Below are 17,559 nucleotides of genomic sequence, written 5' to 3'. Positions count from 1 at the left end.
TGTTTAGTCCCAACCACTTTTCAGACTCAAGTTTTATATAGAACATTGTAGGTTCTTAGAATCGAAAAAAATTTAAAGGTCATGCTCTTGTCTAAATTTTCAGACGTTCCTCTTAATCCGTGGAATTTATCAGTTTGCCTGTGACAAATCACAATGTTTCCCAGGTCAGACTTTGTTTCCTGTTCAAAACTCTTTCTTTACTTCAACTCAATCTACCCTTTATTTGGAAGCAATTCATAGAGGTGCCTTTATTGTTTTTTTAATACTTTGGTTTACCTTTTTTTCTCCTCTTGTACAGTATATGTCAAATTCCTTGAGTACTTTTAAACAATATTTGTGGTGAAATGGCTACAAACCTACAGAAAATGAGAAATAATTATCTTTTAAGGTGCTTTAGAAAAATAATATGTAATGAGCTTGAAAATGTTCATTCTTCTCATACTAACAGTTCATGCACAAGAACAGAGAAGTAGTTCAAGCTTCCTTAGGCAACAAAAATAGAAGATAGTTGCTGGCTTCCAATCCCAAACTCCAGGAAGAGTGAAGATGAAACTTTTTAAATAAAAGATTTACTGTTTCCTTTAGTCAAAAACTAATGTACTTACTCAGAAACACCAACCTAATAGGACAAGACTGGGCCAGAGTTCCTGTAAATCAGCCCTGAAGGCACAGTCTTGTGAGGAGTTGGCAGGAGTGGAAAGCAAGCTGTGTGCTTCCCGCAGGATTCTACGTGGGTAACCACAGGGCATTAGGGCGTGGGTATCATTTTCAGTAAGCTAATAGGGGTCTGTTCTTTGGATATCACTTTCCAAACACATTAAACAACCCTAATGTACTCTAGTGAGTCTTACATTAGTGTCTGTAACTGCCTTAAAGGGAACAGAATCAGATCCCTGAAAATCATTGTTATTTATATATTTACCAAAAATCTATGCTGCTGTAAGTAAACGGAAGTTACTGGTAAAGCAGATCTGACATGTGGAGCCATGACAGCTCTGAGACATCCCACAGGAAAATGGTCATTTTAAATCAATGCAGATTGAAAATCTCTACACTGTTTGTCGTTTTTTAAAGCCTGTGCACTTTAAGTATTTCAGTGTAAATTGATTTGTTAGTCCTGAATGTTTCTTGCAGGAACAAATGAAAGTTACCTATATTTTAAACATTTAAATTTTTACAGGAACAAATAGTACATTTGTTAATGTTGCAGGCAGAAAAAAGGAAGAAATATTAGGTAAAATGAAGCTCCATTAAATAAGAACATCCTTAATATAAAAGCAGAGTGTTTGTTTTACTAGCAGAACCATTCTGTGATGTAAAAAATAAACATCATATTTGTAGACCATTATGTAATCTGGAAATACTAGTGGAGAGTTTCAATTGTCTTTGATAGTTATATTATCTATCAAATTGATTTATTTAGATACAGTTTAAATAATAAGCAGATAACTGGTATAATAAAAACATAGATGGTGTGGCTTTAGACATTTCAGTTTTGAACAGAGAGAATAACAATGTTTAGACTTCTCTCCACAGCACAGTAACTAAATTTTATGTTTCATGTGGCCTTCATAGGTATAAAACTCTTAGAAGAAGAATTTTAAAGTTTACAAAAAAATGTACAGTCATACTCTTACTATGACTAACTTTTCAAGGAAAAGTCTTAATTCAATGATTAACTTGTTAAGAATAGAAGGAGAAAATTTTAGCATGAAAATCTTACTTGATATGATCAAAACAGTATGCATGTGTTCATTTTTATGTCACTGAATGTATATTATTCTAGAAGAACATCCCTTAGAGGGAAGTAGCAAAATATTCTTTTGATGATGGTAGTGAAGTAAGCTATACATTGACTAGCTTATCTGACTTTTAAACAAATATGTAAACATACACACATACACATGCACACACAGAGTTTTCTTACTTTTCATTTTTCTTCCTTTTCTTTGCAGAAGTTAAATATACTTCATTAATATTGGTTTAAAAAATCATCAGATATCCCAAATCTTTGAAGGAAAAAAGGTGCTCCAATGTAGGGGGAAAAAAAACAAGCTTTGTCAGTATTGATTATTGAGAATCATCAAGACCAAATCAAAAAATCCTAAGTCAATGACTTTGATGGTCCTCTGACTTTCCTCTTTGCTGTGTGCATACGTGAAGGCTTATGAAATTATACTGGGAATTCTATAGTCACAAACAGCCTGTGTTAGCATTTTTTAAAGATAAATGAAAAAGGAAGCACATTTTTTTTCATGAGAGTAACAGTGTTGAAAGCTAGCACTTACATTACTCTTTTTACACCATTAATAATGCATTTAATTAAATTATATTATACACCTGGAGTGGTTATTTTCAAATGTGTGTTTATAAATGTTAATAAATATTTATTGTGCACTTGACTTACTAATAGCAGTATATAAGTGCTTTTGAAAATAAAGATAAATTTAAAAAATAGGACTGTGTTTTGTACCCTTAACAGTGAGATAAGACATTGATTGACTCTTGGCATTAAACAAACTCTACTAACTGGGGTGGAAGTAGAAGATGACTTCTGGTTTCTGTCTATGATTTTTTTTTTCAGTCCACTGATCATTGAAACCTGGGTCTTTAACACCTTTAGGGAGAAATAACTAAATTTCAGTTAATTTCCCTAATTTTTTATGACGTTCACCACTGATTATAAAACAACCCAACAAATATATAACCGAAATTAGGATCTCAAAGAAACATCTGTACTCCAAGGTTCAATGCAGCATTATTCATAATAACCAAGATATGAAAACAACCGAAATGTCCTTTGGCGTTTGAATGAATAAAGAAAATGAGGTATATACATACTTGTTCTCCGGCCAGGCTTCCATGAGGATTGGGGTTTCTGTAATAGGTGGTGAGAGCCAGACTCCTTATGGATGAGTGGTCTTCAGCACCCTGGTGTTTCTCATCCCAGGACTCCCTCGCTGGCCCTTGTAGATCTCTCCAGATCCCACAAGCTCAGGCTGCTTCTGGAGAACAGTGCTACAGTGCTCTGGCCCTGATTCTTCATTCTCTGAGCAGCCCCTGACACTCAGCCATGCTCCTCTTCTTTCCCTCCAAAAGGGCCTGCACTGACTCCCTGCACACACCTGAAGCCACATAGCACACCCTTCAGGTTCCACTTGTGCCTTGTTTGCCTTTCTGGGAGTCCCCACACTCCATCCACCTAAGCAGGCCCCAGGCTCTGGCCTGCACGTGTCTCCCATGGGGTTAAACAGAAACACACACACACACACACACACACACACACACACACACAAACACACACACACGAACAAGCAAAAACAATGGGATATTACTCAGTGGGCATCTGAGTTCAAAGGCATTGGGCAAAGGGACATATCATCTGAATATATCACCAAAACCAAAGAGCAAAAACACACAACCCAGTTTAGGAATACAGACATGGGCACCAAGGAGAGAAGTGAGGAAAGGGAGGTGAAAATTAGTGAGGAACAGCCTGAAAATTTTTCTGAAGAAATTCTGTTTCCCTTGGCCACATCGGTTGTTGCCATTACTCCTGCTATAGGATGGGGCAGTTTGGAGGAGGGTTTTGTTTTTGTCTTTTTAACTAGGATGTGATCAGCTAAGATATTAGCTGTCTAATAAATCAAGTTTTCAAATGTATATTTAAAAAGCCATAATGAAATTTTAAAACATTCCAAGAATGGACCATATGATAGTCTGTGTATTTTTTATCTTGCTAAATTTGAGATTTTTTATTAAAGTTAGCATTTATTTTGAGCACTCTGTTGGTTTAAAATTTTTTCAAAGGAGTCGTTTAAAATTACTACTATCAGACAATCAGGAGTTAAAGTACTGAAACAAAAAGATTATTAAGAGAAGACTTGGTAACTCCTTAAAGTATTATGGATAAGCCACTGACTGGCTTTTCTTCTACAACCTGCAAAGTGAGGGTCCTTGGTTACTGATGTAGATCATTCTTCACTGTACTATTCTGTAAAACATGGAAACTTCTAATGCTAATTACATTTTATAGTTGCATAGATTTCTGTACTTGCAGAAATCATTCACATCTTACATCCACATCAAAATTTAAATAGCATGTAAATTTTATGATAAATCAGCTAAATTAACATTACTTTCAATTGGTTTACATGGCAGCATTTTGAAGGAGCAAAAACATCAGTATCAAAAAGCACATGCATTTTACTGTTTTGATTTCCTATTAGTAATTACACAATCAGTTAAATTGATCATTCTGGCATTAATTCTGTCACGGTATCTGCTCTGATAATTCTCATTCATGAAATTTTACAATGTTCTGATATAATGATAAAGATGTGTCCTAATTGCATTTTGCTGCTAAAAGACATTTGTGTATTTTGTGAGCTTTTAAAAAGCATATTCTGCCTCTTTATTGATACTGTAAATTGAAGCATTAATTTTTCTCTGAACATTACAAGTATTTCCCAAAATAATTAGATGATAGACTAGGTAATTATCATCTCACATGCTGAGATATGTATGTGTTGTTGCACCATCATAAACTTTTTCAGCAACAAAAAAACTAAATAAAAATGCTCCCTTATTAAGTATCCCTACTTTTCTTTATTTAGTTAAGTTTCATTTATAGAGACTGAAAGTTACCTCAATTTATATATAGATTAAATTTGTTGAAATAAGAAACAAATTTTGTGTGTTTGGCCAGAAGTATTTATATTACAACATTTTTTTTTACACAGGCTAAAATATTAGAAATGTCTTAAGATTTTTACTTTAAACAAGAATATTTAATTCTACATATTTTAGAAGTTTTCTCTTCTTCCTAATAAATTTAATGCATTTTCTCAAAACACGTTGTGAGTCAGAAGTATCACAACTCAAGTAAAATAATCAGATACGCAATTCTGTGGTCAAGGACAAGTCTCACGTAAATTCTCCAAATCTTATTTTGATATTTCATAGCATATGCTCTTGTTCTTAAACATGCTCACAAGTTATTATTGTCCCTATAATTTTTAAAATATCCCTGGATTTTTATTAAAATGACTAAATGCCTACCTAAATATTTCTAGGACAAAAAACCACATAGAAACATTGATTTCTTACAGCAACATTTTTTCCTCACCTATTTCATAAGGCAATTTTGAAACTAGAAAATTGAACAATGAATTTATTAGCTCATGCTTAATGTGTGCCTCATTCAATGCAGATAAATTTTTTTTTGGCCAAAGGGAACCTGAGAAGCTTTAGCATATCACTAGGAAAATAACCAATAAAATGTACCTCTTTTTAATTTGGTTCCATCTTACAGCAAAATTGCAAGCTCTTCTTAATTTCTTTTATTCCACTTTCATATCACTCCTGCTAACCCTGATAAGAAAAGACACACACACACACACACACACACACACACACACACGCTGAAAGTCTGATTAAATGGAAGCATTTATGGATGTTTAGGTAATATTTCCAGAGCTTCTCTTTTACCAGGCTCACCAATGTTCATGTTGCCTAATGAACAGACTTGTTCAAAAATGGCCCCAGTTGCTCAGTCTGAATTTCCTGGACAGCATGCTAGCTGGGAACAGAGCTTCCTCTTTCTCCCAGCAGAAAGAGGTTGCAACTGACTAAGCCTCCCCTGGGTCTGGGTAGCTTCTTTTACCCCTGCAAGAGGGCGCTGCAAATACCAAAGACGCCATTTCTTCAGGCACTATAAATACCAAGTCATTCAAGTAGCATATATCTAAACTAAACTGCACGGATCTCAAATAGTTCTCCAAGTTTAAAAACAAATACTTTTCATACCTCAATATAAAATGAAAGGAACAGCAGGGCAGTCTCTCCTATGGTGCATGGGCCCACTGAATGTTTGATAGCACCTGGTCACAGCATGCACCTTGCAGGCCGATGGAAATATTACCCCAAAAAGGTAAAGACCCCAGTTCTTGTCATACCTGAAAGGTAAGTTTACAGTTGGGAGATGGTGTGTTGTGTAGCTGAAGATTTTAAAAGACTTACTTGGAAAAGGAAAAGTCCATTTCCAAGAACGGGAGGAGGGCTAATTGGACGGAGGAAAAGTGGCGGGTTTTTGTCCCCCCTTTCTCTTATACCCTCCCTCAGAGATCTGTTGATTGATGGTCTCTTGTCCCTGGAGTGCTTAGCCATGTTTGGCCCCTTTTGAGCACGTTCTTACCCATGGTGCATACAGGAAGACCCACCACGGGGTGCTAAACTGCAATGTTGATTATGATACAATGAACACTGGGTTGTGTCTGGTTAAGTCCTTTTTGCTACCACACAGTCGCGGCTGTCAGGTTCTAACAGGTTTCTTGCTGGCACTGATTTAGAAGAAGTCAAGTCCCTTTATGCTGGAGGTGGGCACAACACCATCTTTTGGACCATCCTCCCTCTCCTCCGCCTTTCTGCCCAGTGTCCCCACTTATCTAACTTCCTAACAGAAGGATTGCAGGACCTGCGTCCCTTCCTTGCTTACCTGTGCCTCGTAAGCTCTCACAATAAACACTACTTCTTAAACCATATAATTAACTGTGGATTTTGCAGCAAGCCCTGTTACGTGTTGTTTTATTGAATGCAGAATTGTTTTTAAAAATACAAAAGAAAAAGTTATTTTCAAAAGCCTTTATATCCTTACAAAGATCAATAATACATGACTTTAAAACACAGATTTTTTTATCTGAGTCTTATATACTCTTTGAATAAATTAGAATAATTCATAAAAATGAAAATAACTCTAAATATGCTTAGCCTTTTATCACTGTACAGCCTTTTATCACTTAGCCTCTTATCAAATTTCTCTTGGTATAAAATAAAGTAATCTTCAGAATTATGCCATTTATAAGCCAAGTTATTTATTAGATAAAATCTTTTTATTATTTTTCTATTTGTTTTTATGTGTGACATTCCAATTTATATCTTATAGCTCTCTTTCATTTTGTACATAGAATTTTAATACTATATTAGTAGTTTCAAACTTTCCTTTTTTGTAGCAAAATGTTTTTTCAAATAGTCTTACACACCATCACAATACATTAAGCATTTGCACAATTTGAAATTTATTTTATAGAAATCATTTCCAATTGATGACCATACATTTATTTTTAATTCAAATTTCTAACTACATTTTAATATTTTTGGAGATAAATTATGAACCTTTCCTAAATATAGTGAATATTTATTTAATCATTGTAGCAATAAACATTTGAAGACTTCTCTCTTGTCATTCCCAGGGCACTAAGGCAGAGCCAGTGTAAAAGGGGGTCATCTCTGACACCATGTGTCCAGGATGCATGTTTCAGCTCATCTACATGCTCACCTGCTGAATGAGGGCAAGAGATTTAGCTTCTCCTAGCTTCTGGTTTTCCATCAGTAAATTGTGAATTTGGTTCAGAGCATTAGCCCTGGTGTTGTACCACCCAGGTTTACATAACATGCGAAATACATATTACGTGTATCATCTGTGCAAGAGAGCTAAGCCAACTGTGTCTCAGAATCCTCACTTGTAGATTGAAAATATTAATAGTGCTTACCTCGCAGAGTTGCTGTGAGCGTTAATAGAGGTCTACTTATGTGACCATTAGAAGCGTGCTTAAGCCTGTTCTCTGAGGGTGGCTATTATTAGGGCAAGTATATAATCAATGATCCAAATCATGACACTTTTGAAAGGGTGCTCCATTAAAAATTATTTCTGAACATAAACCAAGACTGTCCCAGGCAAACTGGAATATATGATCAACTTAGTTAACAGACCCTTACTGATTGGAAGACGTTTAAAGTATCTGATAAAAAATAGGAATATAGCATTAATAAATAATAAAGAGTAAGAAAAGATGGTTAAAATATAGGAATTTGTGATGAATTCTGATGACTTTTTGCTACAGAAATATTAGAATTAAAATTAGTTGTAAACAGCAAGTTTCTCCTGTATAGTACAGGGAACTATATTCAATATCTTGCAGTAACCTATAATGAAAGAGAATATGAAAATGAATGTATGCATGTATATGTATGACTGAAACATTATGCTGTACACCAGAAATTGACACATTGTAAACTGACTATACTTCAATTAAAAAAAGTAAAGTAATTGAAAATGAAGGCTGACAGAGTTGAACAAATAGCAATGGAGAATAGAAAATGTACAAGAATGTATGCTTCAAGGACTTTGTCAAAATTGATAAAGCCCTTAAACATTTCTTACAGGAATATTGTTTTTTATAATTACTGTGAAAGTAAAATGAGAACTAATGAATTTCATTTTTTGTTTTCATATACTACTCTCAAAAACTGTGCCAAATATTTTTCAGTTTAGGAATTAGCATACAGGGGCAATTAAAACTTACCTCTCATTAAGTTAAAGGTCAAATTAACATGTTTTCATTGCAATTTTTAAATTTTCAAGCTAAATTCCCAATATATCTTTAACATTAATTATGAAATGCTGGTTTCAATTTTAAATGGATTTACTTTAACTATCCATTTTCCAATGCCGACTATCCTTGACAAACAAGGACCTCCTGGCCCTTCCCGAATAAGGCCACTGTGAAGATTAAATAATATGAAGAAACAGCAGCACATATCAGTGCTTGGTGCATGCAATAAAATGTAATACAGTTTGAAATTTATTTATACTTGCTTCTATGCTAAACAATGAGAAAAGTGAATGAAATACAGGTGCTATTCTCTGAATGCTTACTTTGTATAGTTGGGGATTCTGATGTTCCAAATACATCTCACAAAACCATCTAGTAAGTACTCTGATAGTGATCAGCTAAAAATTCTGGCTAGGGGAGTGGAGGCAGACAACTGACAGAACAATGTTAAACCATTCTAAACCATCCAAGTGTGATTATCAAAGAGCTGATGAGAACCGCAGAACTGCCAGCACTTAACGACCCCGTCTAAACCACTGCACTCTAGACTTGACCAAATTCTAGCAAGATTTCTTTACATCCTTAGAATGACCCCAGGCCCCCTGAAAGTACCTGCCAAGAGGATTTACTGTTTGTTCCAGCCCAAGCTTGATGATAGGCAGATAGGCTCCTGAACCTCTTTCTTAGAGCAGTTACTTTAGGAAGCTAGCAATTATAAATCCTTTCTCTGTCCTTCCAGAGGTAAATCTACCACCACAAACTGGTTTTCCAAGGACTTAAGAGCTGTCTTTCTGAAATGCAAACATTCAGAGAGATAACTCTCTCTCCCTCCCAGTCCCTGTGGAGGATAAAGGCCTGAATTCATTTGGGGAGCTTTCTCTAACTTACACCACTGCCTCCTGTCCTGAAGATGGGGAGGTTTCATCTCGCCTTTGGATAAGTGCCAATTAACAAACCCCAGTCACATGGACCAACCCCCTCAATACACCTCAGCACTTTTCCTCATATACCTCATCCTTTAAAACGTCTCTCACCTTTTGTTTCAGCAAAATTGATTTCTGTTTATGCCGGGCCCTCTTCCCTGTTGCAAAAATGTCTTGAATAAAATCTACGCTTGCTACTTTTAACTAGTGCTCAGCTTTGTTTATCTTTTACACTGGTATACCAAAAAGGATTAGAGAAAACTTTGTATGCCTTAACTTCTCTGAATGCCTTTCAGAAAACCTATTATTCCCATCTACTTACTATCTTTAGGGAATAGAACAGAAATATCTTGTGAGTGTAATTAGATCACCTGGACTTTTCACGTTAAAGGGATATAATGCTTATGCTCACCATTGCGTCATTAAGGAGAAAGAACATTAAGCATTCAGTTCATATGTTATTTTTCAATTTCTTAGAAAAATATTGTTTCCAAGGTGGGGAAAAAACTGTACTTGTATGTCACTCCAAATCTGAGGCTCTCTCTACAAATAAGTCAGAGCAGAATCAGAGGAATTTGCATAGAAGAAAGCATTAAGTGCCCTGGAACACTGTGCACTTCTGGGGCCTCAGATCCTTATCCTCGGATCCAGCCCTTGTCCACCTTGCTCTGCTCTGAATCTCAGGGTAGCTGGTCCCTTACTTAGTCCCTTTCAACAAAGGCATTCAGCAAGATGAGAGGGTGGAACCCAGGCAAAAGTCAGGGTTTTTCCCCTCTCTTGCCGACACAGAGTCTCTCCAAGGTCTGGCTGTGAAGGGGAGTGCACCCTGGTTCCTTCACCCCCAGGAGCCCCAGCCCTGGCCCCCAGGGGCACTGCCTCCTCCTTGGCTTTATCCAGGGCTAGTGCTGGCATAATGGCTTCCTGCTCTTGCTAATCTCCAGTGTGCTCTCAGCTTTTCCAAGATTGTGCAACCAATTCCCTGCCTTACATTTTCTCTTTTAAAAATGTAAAATTGTGTCTGTTTTTCTGCCGAAACCCTGATGGATACAAAACCCCCTGCAGGAAAAACGCAGTTAATAATGTGAGCGAGCAGTAGGAGATAGTCAGAGATGTCTTAAACTGTAAAACAAGTCAATTCTTGTTTTAAATTAGCGATTTGTGTCTTAGAGTTTCCCTGTAATTATATGATAAATCTCCATTTATGTGGCATTTTAATGAAATGAATACAGCTAATTTTAGAAGAGAAAAATATAGAGTGAATCCATGTTTCTGGGATCACGGTTCAGCTTATCACAAATGTCATGTCATCTAAAACAGCAAATCTAATAATAACCATGAGAATACGCAGTTAGTAGATCCCCATCTGGGAGTTTCAGAAGTTCAAATGCAGCAATGACAACAACAACAATAAAACTATACATAACTTAAACTGTCATTCCCCAATCCGAATCAGTTTCTAATTCAGCTTCTAATTAAAACTAATTATTTTCAACTTTTCCCTCAGTACAAACACATTTATACGAGCATTATTCATTCATAAATAGGGATTGTCACCCACAGCAGTGTGGAAAAGCTATTTATCCCTTAAAAAACACTATAATTAGAACTTATAAACTACCAAATGTAAAATCTATTGTCTTATGGAGAAATATTCTATTTATTTGTATTGTTTAACAATTAGCCAGTCTTATATAATGATTTCTAAACACAAACCAAATAATTCTATGTCATTTTTCTTTCTAAAACTTTATTACCTAAAATCTTTGGACGTCTTAAAGTATTGACCTCATGTAGCAGAATCACTTGAAGTGTTTGATACAGATTCCTGGGCCTGATCCCGTCCCTAATGAAACAGTGAGTGGGCCTAAACACATACATGGCTAGCAGGTTCCTCCAGACATTCTGGGACACATTGAAGTTTGAGAACCACCAATATAGAGAAATGAAATAAATGTATTCAGTTCCAATTGTAGGTCATTTCACAAAATAGGCTATAAAATATTTGGAAAATACCAATATGCATATATCAATATAGAGATTGAACTCAATAACAGTGAATAGTGCAGGGCTTGTGAGAGTAACAAATGCTTTGTATAGAAATATAAAAGCCCTCTGATGTGCTTACTTGCTTATGAAATCAGATCTGAAATTTAAAAGATGGAAAATAAAGAGCAAATGCAGGACACAGACTGACACAGAAACTTCTGTCTCAAAAGGAAGCACAGTGTGCAAATGGATATTTAATAAGCCAAACTGGGCAGTAATCAGAGAGAAGATTCTAACATGAGTGATTACATTAGCAGAGGCAGTTGGAAGATTTAGTGCCAATTTTTTTTAGTGCTACATAAGGACTGTACAAAACAAGTTTCAACAGAAATAGCTTCTGCTGGATGTCAGCTTTTGGTTTTAGACTGTTCCTGGCAATTGACCAACTGGTGTTGAAAGTTTCAGTTTGACCACTTGGCCATGGACCCTCTCTAAGGGATCAATATGAGGCAAAGCAAAACTTTAAAAAATTGTAAGTTAGATACACCACAGTTTGCACTCAAACTAAGGGTTAGTCTATTTGCTTTTACTATTTTTTATAGGCCTGGGGAATGATGCCGATACAAGTATGTGAAATCAAACAGAGAGTTTTAGCATTCAGGCAAATAACTTATTCCATGAGAATTTATAGCCTCTGAATTTTATTCAGGAAGTTACTGGTCTACTACCAGGCATGAAATGGAATTATATAATTCATTTTCTTCTTAATGCCCTCAGGCACTATTTAGATGGTGATATTGAAATAAATAAATTATTTTTAAAAAGAAGAATTATTGTTAAGTATAATATGCAAATTTGCAACAACATGGTTTGCTAGCATTTGGGATATTTTATAAAATATATATATATATATCATTCATCTTAGAAATTATTTAAATAAGAATGTACAAAATGGTATATGCATTACTGGGACATTATGCTATACACTAGAAACTGACACATTGTAACAGACTATACTTCAGTTTAAAAAAAAAAGAACGTACAAAATGGTTATGATCACTGACTGTTCAAAACACCTACTATGTATCAATTAACTATACTTCCCTTGTTTTAAGTGCAACAGTCAAATGTCCCCTTGTAATATATACTTTAAGTTTGCAAGGACAGGACATTCTTAGAGAGTAATGATTTTTCACCCCATTTGTACTGATTCCTAAGTGCCTGATGTCACTCAGAAATAGTGAGCTAAACTAAAAAATGTCAAAACATGTTGGGATCATATAGACAGTTCTGTCCAAGTAGTCCTTTATATCAGTTATTTTTTTCCCCTTTTCTCGTAGAAAATCTGTCAAATATATATTCTTTTAGGAATCAAGAAACTTAAAGTATATCAAAAATTCATGTTTTGTCAATGTGACTTTTAATACTCGAATTGTCCTTCAGGAAATGTGAAGTGAAGGAATTTTAGATTCAGTTAGATATTTTATAATAACTATGTAATTCTTTTCTTCTAAAAGTCAAGCACCTTTAATTTTTAGCTAATTTGAGCAATTTTATTCAAGAGAGAATAGAAAACTGTAAATCTTTTAAAATAATAAAAAAGTATCTTCAAATTCTTACCCAAACCTAGTGAAATTTATATTTTAGTTTCTACCTCTTACCATACACACAAATGGAAAATTTTATTTTATTGCATTTCCTTAATATACTGAACTTGTTAAGAGCTTCACAAATATAAATAATTCCTTGCTTCTACAGTGTCTAAACTATTTTAACTACTTCCTACAGAATTAGTGGATTGTTTTGTATTGTACTTCATGCATGGAGGTCCCAATAAATAAATAGGCAAAGGATATTATTAAACAATGTACATAAACAGTAATTTTAGTGGTTTATTTAATGGGCTGTACTTAACAGGTCTAAAATAGAAAATGATTTTAATTTGTATTGATAGTATAGCCTTTCCTTTTTCTTGTCACATCATCCTACCATTAACATGGTAGACATACGGAACAGAACCCATACACTTTCAGGGATAAGCAGTCTCATTATAATAATTAAAACTGAACATGAACTCAAAATCATGATATTAATGTGTAATCCATTTCAATGACTGCCCTTCCCACCCCTCATCACCACCAGCAGCAGTTTAAGCCCCATGGAGAATTCATGCCATGAGATATTCTTAGGGGTTCTTTAACGGACTCCTGTAGGTGTCCCAAACAGGTTTCATGCAGTACTGTTCCAACAGGCATGGCATGGAAAAGGATAATTACGCTTACAAATGTTTAAATATGACCCTCATTAATCAAAGAATCATCATCATCAACTGCATGATTGCTGGTTCACCACTGAGGCTGACTTTCTTCTGTATGTTTTAGATATGTAAGCACTGATTATCCAAACAACATGTATAGTTTCTCTTTCAGTCCATCTTCACGTGTAGGGAATGCTTTTTTTATATGTGGATGTACTGGCTAACTGCAGAGGTGAAAGTGAGACAGAGAAACTGCTCCCTTTACGGCTAACTCTCTCCAGCAAAGTGCTGGAACAGAAGAGGTATCGCTTGATGTCTCATCGGTCTTCTTATCATGATTTGAGAGGACTGAATCTTGACATATGATTGGACATAAAACTTAGGTATTGCGATTGGATGTTCCTGAAAATACAAAAGAATATATCGAGCTTGGTAATTTGGAGATAATGCTGGATCTGTGGGAAGAAGTCCATGTCCACTTGACATTCTTGGTAAATAAGGCAAAGATGAGTCATTCCAATGAACCAAGTTATTCACAGCATGCCTTTGACTCATCTGCCTTTACATTGACAATCCCTTTGTCAAGCTTCCTCAAAATCCAATCTCAACTGTAAGATGCATTTATGTGGCCACAACAAAAAATCCAAATCCAATTGGAAGACACAAAGAGTATTACTTCCCTCTAATAGAGTTCAATATGCACCATTGTCAGTGATCCTAACTCCGATAACACATAACCTAGCAAACGCCAGAGGCTTATCTGAATCAAAATACTTGTGACACCACAAAACACCACAATAGGAAAAAGATAAAAGTTAATTCTTACCATGTGTAATGGTTCATTGCAAGGGTTTGGTGGTCACTACTCCATTCTGTAATTCTGGGTACTTGGTTTCTTCTATTTTGCAGCTCTGTAACATGAGAAGACGCTGGAATTTTCTGTATCTAGTTAGGCCATAGCAAAAGACAGTGGGAAAGGCAAATCATCTTTACAACTATGGCTCTGAAGGCACACATCTTTTCATGCCTCCTTTTTTTAAGTAATAATTAGCTACATGGCTCCTCCTACATACTAAAAGTTCTGGAAAATGTTTTTTTTGGATGGGCATCTGCTATCTAGCAACAAATCTATACTATAGAAGGGGAACATGACTTCTTGAATACTCAGCTTTCTATGGTCCCTTATAAATGTGCACTTAAAATAGTATGAAAACATACAAATACAAATGTAGGTATAAAGAAAAACAGAAACTCAAATATGTTTGAATTCATCAGTATATCACACAAGAAACTGATGTGAAATTAATGGCTGCATTAAAAAATTGAATATATAGTACATATAAATATATATGCAAATTATTTTGAATAGCAAACTTTCTTATCCAATATTCATGAAATATTCATGAAAAGCCAAAAAACCTCAGGTTATTCTGATACACAATATTTTTTGAAAGCAAAATTAAAATGGAATAATATCTAACATTTATAACATTTTATGTTTTTACATACAATATACTATAAATTATTAGAATAAATAGATGAGGTTCTGGTTTCTGAAGAGTGAAGCCAAAGTGGATGAGTTTCCTTTAAGTGATACCATTTGAACTCAACCTGTCTGATACCACAGTCTTCACTTTACCCACAATGCTCTGCTAACTTACCTATGATGTGAACACAGAAATTTTAGAACCACACAAATATTTTGAGCAGATCAACTGTTTAGATAATGGTATATTAACACTGATACATATTTTGTTCTTTTCAACCCAAATTACACAATAAATGCTGGAGAACAAAGTAAGATATTACAAAGGACAGAGAAATCCTGACAATAATCAGAGTTCATATTAAACTACTATTAAATCAAGAGGCAGGGAGAAGTCCGGGAGCCTCAGACTGGCTCCCAGTTTCTTTTCTTCCACATTCAGACACACTAGGCCCACCCAGGCTGAAGTTTTGAAGAGAAGTGCAGTCACCTCACTCACATGAATGATTTAAGTATAAATGTCATTTTATATTTAGACATAATTTGTGTGACATTTTCCAGAGAGCCATTCACCATAAACCATAGATTCCAACTATTCTTACCAAACCTTGTCTGCTATAAGCAGTCCCTAGATGAGCAATTTTTCTGCTAGATTTTTTTCCCCCTAGATTATCAGCCATTACTATGTTTTTAAGAAGACAAGATTGGGTATCCAGAATGCTTTCTTTCCCAGGAGCACCACTCTCATCTTCCAGATAAAAGAGTAAATGAATTGTATAGCTGTACTTTTAACCTTTTATGTCCCACAAATTATACTGCTTACTCGTTCAAATTTTAGTGTTGAATACACAGTATTTAACAAATATATGTTGACTTATCATTAAAGATAAAAATGCTGAGATGGCATGAAAATCATTCTAATAGCATTTTGCTAATTTGGAAACTCACATTTAAAAAATGTTACAATAAGCACATTTTAATTAATAACAAGGCTTTTTCACCCATTGTTTCGACTGATATATCATAATTCAGTGCCATTGCATTTGTGTAACTCTTCTGCAGTTGAAAAGTTCAATATAGCCAGTAGGTGATTTTAAAAAAAAATTTATAGAGCATAATAAAAAATATAGATCATATGACTATTTCAACAGAGACTACCTAGCAATACTGATATTTAGTATTTAGTAGTTCTTACATAATACTAATTGTTTGTGTAAACCAACATGATAAATGGGCCAAACAATCATCTGCAAAATTCAATTTATTTTTCATAATGTTCTTAGTTGTTTTTATTCCGTAGAGATCTCAATCTAAACTAGTTTTGCTACACAAGACACCTAAATTATTGTAATTTTAAATATAATACAATATACATAAGGATATATTAAGATTATTTGTGCCATTGCAGATGAATGTCTCTTTTTATTGCTCTTAAATGTTCTGCTTGATGCATTTTTAATATTTTTTCATTTACAAGAAACTAATACTGACAAAGCCTGTTAATTTAATGATACTTTTGCCAAACGACTTCTATGAATTTAGTGTGTATATACTGAATAGTGTACAGTTATTCTGTAGATTGAATTATTTTCTACTCTTTATAATGTCTACTAATGGAATATAAATAAATGACTGAGAATAATTACTTGATGTTTCCTTCTCATGACAATAACTAAAGGCTTCAAGTCATTCCCAAATAATTTCTTACTTTCACAACACCTTCACAAATTGCATAAAGAATCTAAGGGTAAAGAATCAAACATATATCTAACCATTTTACTTTGCTTGCATACAAAATAGAAAAAAATACAGTGGAGAGAAATCAAAAACACATTTTCTGACCCTCGCAGTTACTCTGTTATTATTGTTGGATATGCAGGGGAGCAAAAGTTGCCATCCCAAAATATTTTTTTGGTGTGAGGATTATTTTGAGGTGAAAAAAAATCAAGACCCAAAAAACTCACGAAGAAACTGACCTGACCCCAAACTGTCCAAAAAGGAATTTGGATAGAGGGCCTGTGCCCACAATAGAGCTATCACCAGAGGTACTTGCAAAGACGTGGGCTAGATGTGCTGCGGAAACTCCAGGCCTTGCCTGGCTATCCAGTCCCCTCTGTGTTCCAGTGTCTCTGCAAAGCCCAGCAAAACTTGGTTTTCCAAGCACGTGCTTTTCCATCTCCATGTGAATTGCTTTCCTCCCCTTTGAAGTCCCAAACCACTACCCTCACCATCCTTTTTTGTTTTTAGCTAAAGATGGTATTTAAGGTGAGGGTTTCCACCATTTTAGCATGTTAGTTTTCCTGGGTCTCCCCATTTATACATTTTATTAAACTTTTCTTTGATTCTTTTGTTTTAATCTGCCTCATGTTAATTTAAGTTTTAGTCCAGCCAGAAGAACCTAGAAGGGTAAAGAAAAATTTCCTTCTTGCCAACAGACACTAGGGAACATAATACAATTAAATTTCAAAAATTAAGCTTTCACTTTATTCTTATAATGGCAGATACGTGCAAGAT

General features: G+C 34.9%; 1 long non-coding RNA gene across 1 annotated transcript in view; it reads right to left on the bottom strand.

The window, feature by feature from the left end:
• LOC141577654 (uncharacterized) overlaps positions 1-17,559 on the bottom strand; it is a 485,640-nt gene that overhangs the window by 28,573 nt on the left and 439,508 nt on the right. Inside the window, exon 4 of the long non-coding RNA XR_012506888.1 lies at positions 14,386-14,470. This is a non-coding gene — a long non-coding RNA (uncharacterized LOC141577654). The remainder of the gene's footprint in view (positions 1-14,385; positions 14,471-17,559) is intronic.

Source organism: Camelus bactrianus, chromosome 5, assembly GCF_048773025.1.
Source record: "Camelus bactrianus isolate YW-2024 breed Bactrian camel chromosome 5, ASM4877302v1, whole genome shotgun sequence".
Lineage (NCBI taxonomy): Eukaryota > Metazoa > Chordata > Mammalia > Artiodactyla > Camelidae > Camelus > Camelus bactrianus.
The sequence above is the reverse complement of the archived record's forward strand: the minus strand, read 5'-3'. Positions and strand labels throughout refer to the sequence as shown.